General features: G+C 41.8%; 1 pseudogene; it reads right to left on the bottom strand.

Annotated features, from left to right (window-relative positions):
• The window catches only part of LOC108308391, a 7,674-nt pseudogene extending 3,732 nt beyond the window's left edge, over positions 1 to 3,942 (bottom strand).
• Between the last annotated feature and the right edge of the window lie 8,830 nt (positions 3,943 to 12,772).

The following is a 12,772-nucleotide window of genomic DNA, read 5'->3' as shown; positions in this document are numbered from 1 at the left end:
AAAAAAAAAAAAAAAAGAAAGAAAGAAAAAGAAAAAAAAACTTACTACAAAGCTACAGTAATCATACCAGTTTGGTACTAGAATGAGAACTGACATATAGACCAATGGATAGAGGAGTCCAGAAATAAATTCTCATATATATGGTAAGTTAACTTTTAAAAAGAGAGCTTAGACCATTCAATGAAGAAATGATGATGCTTTCAACAAATGGTGCTGGGAAAACTGGATATCTACCTGTAAAAGAATGAAGGTGGACCATTATGGCAGATTATATACAAAAAGGAAACAAAACCTCATAATGAATCAAAGACCAAAATGGTAGAGCTAAAGCTATAAACCTCCTAGAAGAAAACATAGGGGAAAATCTTTATAACATTAGATTGGGTAATAGTTTCTTGGCTACGATGCCAATAGCATAGGCACCAAAGAAAAAAATTGATAAATTGAACTTCAATGAAAGTAAAAACTTTTGTGCATCAAAGGATATCGTCAAGAGAGTGAAAAAAGAATCCATGGGATGGAAGATGATATTAGTAAAACATATCTGGATTAAAGGATTAATATTTGGAATGTATAAATACCTCCTACAATTCAACAGCAACAACAACAAAAGCAGCCCAGTTCAAAAACAGGCAAAAGACTTGAACAGATATTTCTCCAAAGATACAGAAATGCCCAAGAAGCACATGAAAAGAACACCATTAGCCATTAGGGAAAATGCAAATCAAACCCACAATGAGATACCACTTCACATCCATTAGGATGGCTCTTATTTTAAAAAATAAAAACCTGAAAATAACAACTGTTGGCAAAGATGTAGAGAAACTGGAACCCTTGTGCATTGCTAGTGAGGATGTAAAAGATGCGGCCACTATAGAAAACAGTATGGTGGTTCCTCAAAAAATTAAACATAGAATTACCACGTGATTCAACAATTCCATTTCTGGGTATATACCCAAGAGAATTGAAAGCAGGGACTCAAACAGATATTTGCATACCATTGTTCATAGCAGCAGCATTCACAGTAGCCAAAAGGTGGAAACAGCCTAAGTGTCTATCATTAAATGAACAAATAAATAAAATATGGCATATATATAATGGAATATTATTCAGCCCTAAACAAGAATGGAATTCTAACACACACTACAACACAGATGAACTTTGAGAACATATGCTAGCTGAAATAAACTAGTCTTTAAAAGACAAATACTATATGATTTTATTTAAATGAGGTGCCTAGAGTTGTCAAATTCATAGAGACATAAAGTAGGGGTTAGCAGGGGAGTAGGGGCTGGGGAGAGAATAGGGAATTATTGTTTTATAACTACAGAAATTCTGTTTGGAATGATCAAAAGTTCTGGAAATGGATAGTGGTAATAGATGCATGATAAATGTTCTTAATGCCAATGAAAATGACAAATGCTTAAAAGTGGTTGAAATGGTAACTCTTATGTTGTATATATATATATGTGTGTGTGTGTGTGTGTGTGTGTGTGTGTGTGTGTGTGTGTGTGTTTTATCACAATAAAAGAAATATACTGGTCAATCCTAAGCAGGAAATGGATAAACAAATTTTTGTACATTCATACAATAAAATATTACTCAGCAATATTTTTTAAAAAGCTACTGATACTGCCAAAAACATGGATGAACCTCAAAAACATTATATTTAGTGAGAGAGGCCTTTCACAAAGGGATATATACAGATGATTCCATTTATACCAAGCTCTAGAATAGGCTACATTATTCAAAGTGAAAAAGTCAGAAAGCGGTTACCTGGGGAGAGTTGGTTTTTTCGGGAAAGGGACCTGGAGTTTTCTGGGGTGAAGAAAATGTACTATATTTTGGTTTTCATAGTTGTATATAATTACCAAAATTCAGTTAATTGAACACTGAAGATTTTACCATATGTAAATTATGTCCCAAAGTTACAGAAAAATTTTACTGGTTGAAATTTCTTTCTAGATGGAGAGTGCTGACCTGAGTATCTCAATGGTCCTTCTTGCTTCTCCCATCTCCATGGCTGCACAATCTCCTGCCTGTCTCTTTTTGATTGACACTTTCCTTATTTGACTCTGTTAATATATTAAATAAGGTTACATTAACATTTTACAGACTTGATACATAGTCAGTCTTCTTAAGGTGATTTTTCATGTCACCTTTCTGACTCTTTATGAGGTTATATGACTTCTGCATGTAGCCTCCCAAAGCCAACCGTATCATAATGATCAAGTTTTAAGCATACACTTCATGATGGCCCCAATGCTAGAATATGATATTACTTTCAGTAGGTGAGCCCTAGAACTAAACAAGATGGCCCAATACTTTAGTTTACAGACAGATAACATGATTAAATTGAACCATATGAAACTGCCAAGGTTTCACTTATTTTCAACAACGAAATGACAATTACATATGGCTCAAAAAGTGAAGTTTTAACAATTGAATAATCTCACATTTTTTGCAATATTCTCAACAAGTAATCCAATGTAAGATGACTATTTATTTTAAAATTAGAAAAATTTAATAAACATGCACAAATAATTAGTTCAATGATTTTGAATGAGCTGCCATATAAGTAGTTAAATAATTGTTAATTAAATCTAAAGAATAATTAATTAAATACTTGTTTCAAAAGATTAGTCAAGTATGTAAAAGATTTTAACTATAGTTTATATACATATGCTCATGGTGACCCAATATTTTGCTGGAGATCATCTTGCAACAACAGAGATTAGCCTCTGTGTCTCAATCATTGTTACATTCTCAGCATCTAGTAGAGTGCCTGAAATCAGTAGATGCTCAAGAAATATCTGCTAAAATGAACAAATATGAAGGAGATTTTGTCAGATAAACCATCACATCCCAAAAACATATATTCCAACACCTTTTGCCTATAAAGGAAGCCTCCAGGTAATGTTCATTGCATTTTTCCCATGTTCACATTATATCCAAATCAACCTTTTCGCTTCTAAGACATACAGTGCCCAAATCAAAGAGAAAAGGTTGGGATATCAAAAATCCAAATTTTTCCAAATCATGTCTTCTATGTGACTGGAATAAAAAGCAACATAGAGAATTTTGGGTTTGACAATGACAGGAACTTCCAGAAGAGACAGCAGAATGCAATCAAAATATAACTTTTGCCATGGAATATTTAATTTGCTGGAAGCAATATGGCAATCTGCTAGAAGCATGATACCTATAAATTGGACAGCCCTGTGTTCAAAGCTCAGCTTTTCTCTTTTCTAGACATGACCTTGGGCAAGTTCTTTAGGTCCTCCAGTGTATGACCCAGGGAGCTCCTGTTGCTCATCTGTAAAATGAGGATGACAATTCACTCATTCATTCATTCATTCATTCACCTGTTAAATATGTATTGAACACCTACCATATGTCAGGCCCAGAAATGGGCTCTGGGAACAAAATAGGCCAAAAGGCCTGTCCTCACAGAGTTTACAATCCATAGAGAATGGCAGGCAAAAAATCAAGTTAAGTAAAATACAGAGTGTGTTTGAAGATGAGCTGAATTTTCAAAAGACTGAAATTCTGCCTGAGTAGGTAGGGCAAAAACCAATGAGCTTTGTGTAATTATTGGTAATGGGATGAATTACTTCTACCAGTGGGCAACTTAGAGCAATCAGTTACACAGATTTAAGAGAATCATCACTATCTAGATGGGCATATACTTGAATAGATTAATGACAGAGACAGAGCAACGGAAGGATGAATTAGAGACCTAGGCAGACAGACCTAAACAGATCGACACAAATGGTGTCTCAAGGTGCCCTGACAACAGCATCTGCTTGCTAGAATGACTGACTTTAGATCTTGCACTTCTGGCTAGAAAGATAGGCCTTGGTATCTCCCTCACAGGACCACAGGCATCCTTGCAAAATCCTCTCCATCTTTGAAGGTGAGTTGGAAGACCTGTTCCACCATTAGGAGAAGACCTACGTAAATCTGTGCCAGGCCTCTTCTCCAAACCTTCCAAAAAAAATTGGCTCTTTCAAGAAGAGGGAAGAGGTGATGCCAAGTGAAAGTGTCTGTAGCATGAGAAGCGAACCGTCCCAAGAGATAGAAACCAGACACCAGAGGGATGAAGAGAGGATGTGGTTCAACAAGGAGACGGATGTCAGAGGGTGTCAAGTTTTATTTCAGTAAGACCAGGGCAGTGGCCCATCCTTCATCATTTCCCATTTCACAGAATTCAGTGTGGATTGAGCATTAAAAGCTATTGGAGAATTATTGTTGGTCTTCTCGGTGTGATAATGGCGATGCAGCACTACAGAGAGAGAGAAAAAAAAGGTCTTTCTCCTTTTTGTTTGCAGTAGAATAATATGATATCTAGGATTTTCTTTGGCAAACTCCAGCCAGAAAAAAAAAGAAAGAAAGTTGGAGGTTTTGATGAAACAAGCTTGGCAACGTTTTTATGATTGTTGGAGTTGTGTTGGGTGTGCAAGAGTTCATTAGATACTTCTCTCTACTATCGAGTGTGCTGGAAAGTTTTCATAGTAAAAAGTCAAAAATTTTCCCGTTTATTTTCAGAAGGCAAAAAATACACATGAGCACACATATATACACTTGGAGCATTTTTCCAGCTTTAGGGATTAATTCTGTTTGGCAGACGAAAGCCATTCTGTTAAATGGTTTATGGTATTTAAAGAGCAGTTTGGTCCCATTTAATTGCTACCTTAAATTAACTGTTGCCTGAGCCTACAGAAATGATTGTTAGGGCCAGAGTGGAGGAGGAGGTGACTGTGAGCTTCAAGTGGTGTTGACCGATTTCAAGTGTGACCAGCGACTTAGGTGGAAGGATGTGGAATTCCCATGTGAAGGACAATACTCTCTAAAAATCACTGCTCTCAACCATCTTCCACCATCTAATTGAGAAGGTTATTTGAATTCCTTCCCAAATGTTCCCAAACAGAGTATTTTGTGATGCAGAGGAATTTTTAAATAATTGAACCCAGACTTCCATGCCTTCAACATCCATTCACTATGTATTTGTTCAGTATCTATCACCGGCACTGGGCCAGGCATAAGGGCTATATGGTGGTAGACAACCTAGAGAAGAGCATTGCTTTTATGAGATTTATGGTCTAGCTGGAAGTGCAGGCATCCTCAACATGCAAGTACACAATAAAGCAATTAGTGGCCTTCTGATATGTGGAAAGTTTGTTTTGTTTTGTTTTTTGAGACGGAGTTTAGCTCTTGTTGCCCAGGCTGGAGTACAGTGGTGTGATCTCGGCTCACTGCAACCTCTGCCTCCCAGGTTCAAGCATGCACCACCACGCCCAGCTAATTTTATATTTTTAGTAGAGATGGGGTTTCCCCATGTTGGTCAGGCTGGTCTCGAACTCCTGACCTCTGGTGATCTGCCTGCCTAGGCCTCCCAAAGCATTGGGGTTACAGGTGTGAGCCACCGTGCCCACAAGTGGGAACTTTTATAGATCACGGTAAGGATGTGCTGAACATTGGTATAAATTTCCACAAATAGTCACTCATTTAATCCTTTTAACAACGCATATGCCTTCTCCAGGTGAAGAAACTGAGGCACAGAGAGGGTAAGCCACTTGTTCAAGATTATCAGTTGTTAACCAGTGGAGCCATTATTAGAACCCCAGATTTGCTGCAGAGCCTCACCTCCTGGCCACTCTGCTGTCCAGCTTCTCCAATCAAAGCCACTGTTACATATTTTTGGAGTATTTAGCATATGCTAAGCTCTGTTCTCAGCCCTGGGATAAAGCAAAGAATAAAATAAAATCCCTGCTCTCATGGAGCTCTTTAGGGGAGAGGAACAGTGAGAAACACCTAAATCTATAATATGCCGGAAGGCTATAAGTGTCACATAGGACAATAATCAATGGAAAAAATAGAAAACAACAGAGGATCTCTGATGGCAACAGCATGAGGTTTTTGTAAGTTCAAGGACTCTCCAAGGAGGCACTGAGATTGGAGGAGTGAGGTGGGTGTGTTAGGAGGTGATGTCAGAAATCAGATGATGCACATACAGTCTTGCAGTTCAATTTAGGAACTTCAGATTCCACTGTGAGTAGACGAGGAGCCCTCAGGGTCATGAGCAGAGGAGAGATAAAATACACCTTTTTTTTTTTGAGACAGAGCCTTACTCTGTCACCCAGGCTGCAGCGCCATGATCTCAGCTCACTGCAATCTTCGCCTCCTGGGTTCAAGTGATTTCTTGTCTCACATAGTTCCCAAATAGCAATGTGCAACCATGCCTGGCTAATTTTTGTAGTTTCAGTACAGACGGGGTTTCACCATGTTGGTCAGGCTGTTCTCAAATTCCTGGCCTCAAACGATCTCCCAGCCTTGGCCTCCCAAAGTGCTGGGATCAAAAGCGTGAGCCACCGTGCCCAGCCAGGATACACCATTTTTCAAAAGACTCACTCTGGCTGTTGCAATAATCCAGGGATTCACCATGATGGCTTGGACCGGGAGATAACCACAGAGGAGGATGAAAGGCAGGCAGGTTCTGGATGTATTCTCAAGGTGAAGCCAGGAGGTTGCTGATAGATTGGATGCAACTGTGAGAGAAAGAGAGCCCCTCCACAAAGTGTTTGGCCTGAGCATTAACCAATAGGGAGCTGTCTTTAACTGCAATGAAAAAGACGGCAGGAGAGCGAAGTCTTACCTGGCAGGGTAGAGGAAGGAAAAAGAATAGGTCCCTTCACTCATTGGAAGCACATAAATCGAGTGGAATCCCACATCAAGGATGGAAATCAGGCTAGATGAAGAACAAGGTCAGAGAGGATAAGCATGGATGGTCTGTAGAAATCCTAGAGCCAAATGCCCATGTCTACAGGAGATTCTTGTGCCTGCGGTCACCTAAAGTGACTGGGGTCCTGGTGGGCTTTGAATTCAGCACTGAAAGATGGGACAGACACAAGGATGCAGGAGAGATAAAGTCTTGGCAACCAGGCAAGCAAAGGTTTGGGGGGAGGCACAACTTTGATATGTGGCTGGGACTGTCCGTGTCCTCAACGACCATTGGACAAGGTTTCCAGGGCTCCATTTTCTGCACTGCCCAGAGAGTGGGCACAGGGGTGGGCAGAGCAGAGTGCTTCTGCCTGAGTATCCCAGGAAGACACATGAAGCCAGATGGAGAAAAACAGATGGTACAGCAACAAAAACAAGCCACTCGCTTCATGGCTTGGCTGTTTGGGTTGTAAAACTATTGACGGAGGCTGAGCAAGAGGAGTCCGGGGAGGAATGATTCAGTTTGGTGATGTCTCAAAAACTTGCTTAGACAAGGTGGTTCTGAGAAGAGGATTTAGACAGTCCCCTTCACCATGGCCTGCCACATTACTCAGCCCAGCCACCCAAACTACTGCCCCAGACTGTAGTACAGGCTCTGAAGGAGCGAGGGAGAGGCGGTGGAGAACCACAGTTAGGGAATCTGCTCTGCAGCCTGACGGCTGAGTTTGAGAAGCTGCTCTCCCACCTACTCACTATGCGATGGTGGGAAAGTTCCTGGGCTGCTCTGTGCCTCATGACCTGTAGTGATGATCATAGTGGCTCCTTATAGGGTGATTGGGAAATGAGGTGAGTTAATTGCTGTAAAGCATGGAGACAGTGCTTGGTATGCACTAAGTACTCGATAAAAATTAACTGTAATTATTATTATCTAACTCTGCATCCACAGAGCTGAGTGTACAGCTCACCACATGTCGGGAGTTCAATAAAGGGCTGCTTAATGTAATTTGATGTCATCATGATCATTACCATAGCTATTGAGCTCTTACAGTGTCCAGCTCTTTGCAAAGCAGTTTAGACACTTGAGTTTCTTACACTGTGGTATAGGAAGAACTCAAAAATCTAAGGACATATGTCAGGCTCTGATTTTGCTGAGAAACTCACTTTTAGAGGTAGACTTCGGTCTCACAGATAAATATGACAAAGCAAAGGAGAAAAGAAAAATGAACAAGGAGAAATTGTATTTCCTGAGGATGAGAACTGAGGTTTTAGATGTTTCAGGGAATAGATATGCCCATACGATTGCCCATACTATGTGTTGTTCGTGTGTGTGTGTATTTAATTGGAGCTAAGCATTAGTCAGTCAATGGGTTACTTAGTTTTAACTTGGGACAGATGGTCCTTCCCTTCTCCTTCCCTCCTTCTCTTCCATTCTTTCTTTCCTTCTTCCCAAGAAGAAAAGATAATGGGTTTACGAACTATGAGATATAGATCAGGCCAATATATGGACAAATCAGTACAACAAAAGCCAATTCTCTAAAAAGCCAGTTTGCCAAAAATGCCATTCAGTAATTGATTTTCCTTGAATTGACCTAAGTCCCTGGGATATCACTGACGATAGAAAGACAGAGACAAGAACAGGAATTGGGGCTCTTAGAGAGGGCATCACACTAGCCCTGCTTGGAGAGCTGTCCATTCTAAGGCACCTGTCCCCAAGGGGAGGTGGAAGATTCATCCCCAACAGAATCCATACTCAACTCAGCTCTGAGGGACCAGAAGCAGTGGGCTTATGGGGAAATGGACAATGGAGGCTGTAAGTATTTAGGAAGGACTCTCGAAGAAAGAAGAATGCCTCAAGCAAGACCTGGAGACAAGATGCCTCTTCAGAAAACATCCAGCTGAAGGAGGAAGATCAGCATGAATTCCTTAGAGCAAATTCCACTTTGTGAGAGAGGAGGCAGGCTGCAACAATAAAGGTGGAGGCCGAGCCCAGTGGCTCGCACCTGTAATCCCAGCACTTTGGGAGGCCGAGGAGGGCTGAAGTCAGGAGTTCAAGACCAGCCTGACCAATATGGTGAAACCCCGTCTCTACTAAAAATACAAAAATTAGCTGGGGTGGTGGCCTTCACCTGTAGTCCCAGCTACTTGGGAGGCTGAGGCACGAGAATCACTTGAACCTGGGAGGCGGAGGTTGCAGTGAGCCGAGATTGCATCACTGCAATCCGGCCTGGGTGACAGAGCAAGACTCCATCTCAAAAACAAATAAATAAATAATAATAAGGGTACAGTTTTCCCCAGAATGAAGGAATCAGGAGGTGACAATCTTTATGTGGCTGATTCTTCCCAGCTGAGTTTAAGTTCAGAGTTCTTAAATTCCACACAGCCTGCACCAAGTGATTAGTGTCCTGATGAAGCATAAAGCAGGGAGATTGTCTTTATTTCTCTCCTATTTTCTGTGTCTCCACCTTCCCCAGATAACATAAGTCTGTTTGTTGAGCCACCCCTCCACCCCGACCTCACACAGAGACACATAGCTTAATGGTTGGTGGTGCGGACTAGGGAGACAATCCAACATGTGACCTTGGGCAAATCACTTCCACTTGCTTGTGCCTCAGTTTCTTTATCTGCAGAATGGAAATGAAGGTAATAAGAGTACCAGCTTTATAAGTTAGTTATAAGAGTTAAATAAATTAATACAATAAAGTTCTTAGAATAGTCCTTGGCTCATTGTAAGTGATCAATGCATTATAGCAATTGTTGATATTACTACTGCCGCCTATTCCTCCTCCTATTACTATTAATCACTTAGTTGAATGAAAATACTTAGACTAAGGCAAAGGATAGTAAAAAATTAGAAAGATAAGAACTTCAACCTTTAACTTCTTTGAACTCTAATTTATAAGACGTCAACTGGAGAGAGGGTTATATGGTTTCCATTTAGGACAACGTATGATCACTGGAAAGCTATGTTGGACAACATCTCTGGGTATAATGCAAGACAGGCATTGAAACACAGTAATTTTCACCTGCTGGAGTGCAGAGAGCCTTTGCTTAATGAATGAGTTGTCATAATCCATTTCAGAGAATTCTGGTGGGGAAGATCTGAACCATCCATCCTACTGGTTCCAGGAAAACACCCAAGGATGTGCTAGGAGAGTCGTCTTTCAAAAGTAGAAGCAGAAGGGCCTAGTTGTGCTTCTGCTCCTCCCCCAGAGAGAAAAGCCACACTCCATCTGACCCTTGGCTTAGACATTTAACCTAGTGATAGACAGGACAAAACCTAGATGACGTTTCAAGGGATCGTGTGTTTCTCTCACTCTGTGCACATTTCTGGCCTCTTCCTCAAGAAAAGAGAGAATTTCTGCCCTTCTGTATCTTCATCATCGCTGTGCCACCCAATCCTAGAGGGGGAGAAACTGATCATCTAATATTCACTGGACCCAGCTTTACCGAAGCTTACTACATTGAAAGGCAAACTTGCTTCCTTCTGCCACATGAGATAGGCGTTGCAAGATTGGCCCTAGCAGTGCCTTCCTTCCACTTTCTCCCACTCCCTCTGGAAGGGGGATAAAGGGTCTTACCTCTTGGAGAAGGCTCGGTTATACTCTTGCCTTGGTGGAAAGAAGCACATCTCTTAATCCTTTTTCATTCCCCTTTGTCCCTGTGGCAGCAGGCAAAAGTCAAAGCCAGCCTCCAAGCCTGTCTCAGCTCTGCCTGCACCCATGTATCAGGCCCATTCATGATTCATGATTCCTTCCCAGGGAGCACGGTATGTCCTATTCCTCTCCACCTCCCTCCCTCCCTCCCTGTTGTCCTTGTGTTGTGCCCATTGAGCGTATGAAACCCTTTGTGCATATGGGAAAGCAGAGGTCTGGATCCAGAGTCTCAGATTCCTTTGCATCTACCTGTATGCGCCCGCCCAAACAGCAGCAGGCTATGACTTCCACTTTGCAGATGGGAAAACAGAGGCCCAGAGAGACTTAAAGGAGCTATACTATAGAAAGAGAGAATAGATGGCAGAGCCCAGATTCTATGACTGGGCTTCATGTTCTAAATCCCCTTCACGGTTCGCCCACTGCTTCTTATCCACATTCATTACTCTCTCCTTTAATAACTGAATCATTCCACAAAATATTGTGTGTGTATGTGTGTGTGTGTATATATATATGTATTATGTTACATACATATATGCATGTGTGTATAGTAAAATCAGATATGCAAAAGAAATACACAACATGTATACGATATAAAATAAAATTATTTAATTCCCCCATCCAGTGTCTAGGTGCTTGGAGGAATGTGTGAAAATCAAATCATGTTATCCACCACTTAGACTTATTGGACTCAGAGCTGCTTCTCTCTTTCCTGATTCACAGTAGACTCTGAAAACATCAGCTCTGCATCCTCTCTCCTTCTTCAGTCTGGCAGTCAGGCTCTGAGTTATGTTCTCATTAGAGCAGAATTTCCCTCTCCACACAGCCGTGTCTGGAAGGAGGCTCCGTGGAGTTGAGGATAATAGACTCTGCCGGCAGTTCCAATCAGGTAGGCATGACAAAAAGACGCGTGCAACACCCAGAGTGTGGACAGAAGGCAATCGAGTTGGATGCAGACTCGACTGACACAGATGGTAGCTGTGGTTTGCACAGACCGGATGGCTGGAGCTTGCTCCTCCTGCCTAGCTTTCAGGGAGGGGTCTGGGAGGAGGCGGGTGATGAGTGGGGTTCAGGAGTGAGTGCAGTGATGCTGTCTAAACCGCCAGGTGCTCTGAGGTTGAATATTTCTCAATTAATGACTTAATGCTTGTAACACAGGCTCAGCACATGTGCCACAGTGCCTGATGAGAGAGCAGGACAGCGCTCTTTTGCCATTAATCCTGGAAAGGATTTTCTAATCCTTTCGTCATGGTGACAAGAGCTTGTGCGAGGCAGAGCTGGAGGCAGTTCCAGTAGAGGAAAAAAAAAAAAAAAACAACAGTTTTGGAGTTGGAAACCTGGACTCTGATTCCAGCTTTGTCTATAGGTGAGCTGCAGGACCTGGGGCATATCACCCCATTTTCCTGGAGCACAGATTTCCCATCCTCAAGTGCATATAAATTATGTAAGTCTGCCAATAATAGAAATATATAATCTATATATGTATGTATATGTAAAAGCACAAATGGGGCAAGGGTCTGCATGCTCCAATCCCTGCCCATCTTTTACCCTCTATTCCTATCACCGTCCACCCTTAGTCCAGTTGGCTCTAGCCTCTCGTCTTCTTGCCCCTCTCAAAGGACCAAGCTCACGGCCACCTTCACTCTCTGTACACCTGTTCTTCCTTCTACCTGCAATACTTTCCTGCCCTCTATCTCTAACCAACTCCATGTCTTACCTTAAATAGCACTGCTCCCAAGGACCTATCTGGACTGCCTCCTGCTCCAGACGGGGTCTCAGTTGAGCAACCTGAAGGTCACAGAGCCTGGGGTTGGAACACAGGATCTGCAGTTGGCATACCGGATTCAAATCTGGACCTGACAGTCACTGGCTTATGTGACCTTGGGAAAAGTCTTGTCTGAGACCTTGTTTCCTAATCTGTAAAGCAGGACTCATATTAGGTTTACATCAGAGGATTGATGTGAGGATTAAATGAAGTTAACTATGAAAGATACACAGACCCTGGATAAGAGATACCTGTTTCCCCTCTACAGCACTTGGAATCATTAGTATGTTAGAAAATATTCATCCCATTATTTGTTCCACATCTATCTCCCCTGCTAGATTTTGAACTCAAAGAGAGAAAGAACCATCTCTGCCTGTTTCATCCCTGTCCCCAAATCCCCACCAGACCAGATACTCAGTGAATTATGTGGCTTGAATGAATGATTAAAATGAAGACATTACCACCTGTCTCCAGGATCTCTTGCGGAAGTAGAGGAGATTGTGTGCAGTCAAGTGCATTACAGGCCATTAAATGCCCTGAAAAGAGGAAAGGTGGTTATTGCATCTTCTGTGAGGTGCAGAAGGGCTGACAGGCCACTGGGTGGGGCAGAAGGAAGGGCATTCATGGCAGGGAAGAG

This window comes from Cebus imitator, unplaced genomic scaffold (genome assembly GCF_001604975.1).
Source record: "Cebus imitator isolate Cc_AM_T3 unplaced genomic scaffold, Cebus_imitator-1.0 Scaffold85, whole genome shotgun sequence".
Lineage (NCBI taxonomy): Eukaryota > Metazoa > Chordata > Mammalia > Primates > Cebidae > Cebus > Cebus imitator.
This window is presented reverse-complemented; position numbering and strand designations above follow the sequence as displayed.